Source organism: Musca autumnalis, unplaced genomic scaffold, assembly GCF_047663935.1.
Source record: "Musca autumnalis isolate F117 unplaced genomic scaffold, ASM4766393v1 scaffold_4, whole genome shotgun sequence".
In the NCBI taxonomy this organism is placed as follows: Eukaryota; Metazoa; Arthropoda; class Insecta; order Diptera; family Muscidae; genus Musca; species Musca autumnalis.
The window spans coordinates 10,565,887-10,569,093 of record NW_027411977.1 but is presented as its reverse complement, the minus strand read 5'-3'; the positions used below and the strand labels follow the sequence as shown (position 1 = coordinate 10,569,093).

Here is a 3,207-nt window from a genome sequence, read left to right as displayed (position 1 = left end):
CATTCAAATATAATTAACATTCGATAAATTATCCAAGGTGCAGCAAAATATTTTTCCATTCGTAATTGTAATGAAATAAATTTTGAATTCAATTGAAATTCTCACATTGCCAACAACGATGGCGTGACATTCAACCATTTTGTATCTGTAATCACTTGTGGTGGTTATCACCACAACTGTGAATTGCAGCTACGACCAGGACATTTAACATTTAACAGGGTTTATTGTTGATAAATGAATTGAAAAAGCAATTAACAAAAATAAAATCATAATAAAGTCATTACAGTTGTGCAAATTTTTTATTGCAATTAAACGCGACGAACATGCAATCTATAGGACAAAAACATTAAAGCCCCTAAGGATAATTAATATACATTTATTAATGACGGTATGTAAATATAGTAGAGTGAAATGAATTTGGTTTAAATGTGTAATCTGATTAAATTAGCTTAAGGTCGCGAGGGTACACTGACTGGCAAACGCTGTACAATCAGCGTTTCTATTTTATTGAATTGTGTTGAAATGCAAACATTATATAATGAGAAAGAAATTTACAATTTTAAAAACATTTTTCAATCTTTTTTTATATCAACAAATTAATTGTTCTATGATTAATGTTAAATATTACATTCAAAATAAAAACTTTATACCTACGATCGCATGGAAGGCTCGTTGCATGGATGTATACTTAAACCAGGTATTATATGGGAAATTTAGTAAAATATCTCACACAGTTTGGTAAAAAGCAAAATACTAATGTATTTGTTTTAGAAGCTCTGTGTCAATTAAATACTGTTAATATCCTATAAAGTATTTTACTTTCATAGAAAATTGTATTAAATATTTTCTGACAGATGTTTCCCTTTAATATTTACCCAATAATTCTTGTATTTCTTTTTGGTAAACAATCCCAATAGAAAATCGAGTCTTCGATGACATTTTCGTCAACGATTCGTTGATGAATGTTCCGAAATTGTCATGCACGACAACTTGCATGACCATGTCTTGCATTGTGTCTTGGCAACAAACCGAAAAATGCTCAAAAGTGTGCTTTGAAACAATTGTACACATATTTATTCAAATATACAATTTTTGATTTGTAATAAATGTAAAATTATAAACCCACAAAAATCTGAAACCGCGTTACAGATTAAACAATTTTTATTTATACAAACTGAATTATATAGAAAACGGTAAGTTAGAATAAATAGAATTAAATACTTTAAAATTAATTGTAGTTATTTTTGAATATGTGCATTTAGGTTGAAGAACATTGAAAATTTCAGCGACTGTAAAATACAACGCCTGTGGTTATGGTAAGCTTTTAGAATATTTAGGGGATATTCAAAATATACATTAAAAATCATTTCTTTTTGCAGAATCCAAAAATAAAGCGAGGTCGCTTTTCGGTCGGCTGGGGTAAGAAGTGTAAGGCGTGGTAAAGCTGGAAGAAAATGGTGGAAATGGTGGTAAAGCTGAAAGAAAATGGTGGAGTGCAGAACATACGGGGGCTAAGTATTATTAATTATTTAACTAATTTCTTTTGTAAAAATTATATATTTTATAATTAAATAAAAAATTGACACACGACAGCATAAACGAAATTGTCTTTAGTTGGGTCATCGATGACTAGTAGCAAGACAGGGTCGGTGAAACAGTCGTCGACGAAATACGGGGATTTTAGTCATCTAGATTGTCGTCGACGACAACTTCGCTTACCCTGTCGCCCAAGTTGTCGTGCATGAATACTGGGACACTTGTGTGAAAATGTCGTCAACGATACCAAAGGGCTGTCTGCAAAGAGTCGTGAACGAATTGGAAATGTCGTGCACGAGTCATCAATGTTGTCTTAAAGACACTTTCTATTGGGATAGTAAACGGATATACCCAATAGAAAATCGAGTCTTCGATGACATTATCGTCGACGATTCGTTGACGAAAGTTCCGAAATTGTCATGACCATGTCTTGCATTGTGTCTTGGCAACAAACCGAAAAATGCTCAAAAGTGTGCTTTGAAACATTTGTACACATATTTATTCAAATATACAATTTGATTTGTAATAAATGTAAAATTATGAGGCCACAAAAATCTGAAACCGCGTTATTGATTAAACAATTTTTATTTATACAAATTGAATTAAATAGAAAACGGTAAGTTAGAATAAATAGAATTAAATACTTTAAAATTAATTGAAGTTATTTTTGAGTAGGTGCATTTAGGTTGAAGAACATTGAAAATTCCAGCGACTGTAAAATACAAAGCCTCTGGTTATGGTAAGATTTTATAATATTTAGGGGATATTCACAATATTCATTTAAAATCATTTCTTTTTGCAGAATCCAAAAATAAAGGGAGGTCGCTTTTCGGTCGGCTGGGGTAAGAAATGTAAGGCATAGTAAAGCTGGAAGAAAATGGTGGAAATGGTGGCGTGGTAAAACTGGAAGAAAATGGTGGAGTGCAGAACTTACGGGGGCTATTATTAATTATTTAACTAATTTCTTTTGTAAAAATTATATATTTTATAATTAAATAAAAAATTGGCACACGGCAGCATAAACGAAATTGTCTTTAGTTGGGTCATCGGTGGATAGTAGCAAGACAGGGTCGGGGAAACAGTCGTCGACGAAATACGGGGATTTTAGTCATTTAGATTGTCGTCGACGACAATTTCGCTTACCCTGTCGCCCAAGTTGTCGTGCATGAATACTGGGACACTTGTGTGAAAATGTCGTCAACGATCCCAAAGGTCTGTCTGCAAAGAGTCGTGAACGAATTGGAAATGTTGTGCACGAGTCATCAATGTTGTCTTGAAGACACTTTCTATTGGGTATTTGCATACATATGTAGATGTATGTATGTGGAAATGTTGATACCCAATAGAAAATCGAGTCTTCGATGACATTTTCGTCGACGATTCGTTGATGAAATTTCCGAAATTGTCATGCACGACAAGATGCATGACAATTTCTTGCAATGTGTCACCAGAAAAAAAACCAAAAATACTCAAACGAAATATGCTATGAAATAATTGTACATATGTATGTATATCTAGAAATTGTTAATATTTTAATGCAACTGAAATCGTTCAAACATTACGTTTTGAATTAAAAATTCGCGACATTTTTCTGAATAGCGGGAGGTAATTGAAAAATAGTATGGCTGGCATACATATTAACTTTAATACAATGATTTTTGTCTGTTTCTT

At 32.4% G+C, this 3,207-nt stretch overlaps 2 long non-coding RNA genes across 2 annotated transcripts; both read left to right on the top strand.

Moving 5' to 3' along the window:
• Positions 1–1,088: 1,088 nt before the first annotated feature.
• On the top strand, positions 1,089–1,859 carry LOC141401053 (uncharacterized). Its single transcript, XR_012412260.1, has 3 exons — positions 1,089–1,193; positions 1,239–1,316; positions 1,380–1,859. It is a non-coding gene; the product is annotated as an uncharacterized lncRNA (long non-coding RNA).
• Positions 1,860–2,054: 195 nt separating this feature from the next.
• LOC141401872 (uncharacterized) lies at positions 2,055–2,526 on the top strand. The gene is made up of 3 exons (XR_012412467.1): positions 2,055–2,152; positions 2,212–2,275; positions 2,339–2,526. It is a non-coding gene; the product is annotated as an uncharacterized lncRNA (long non-coding RNA).
• The last annotated feature ends 681 nt before the right edge of the window (positions 2,527–3,207 follow it).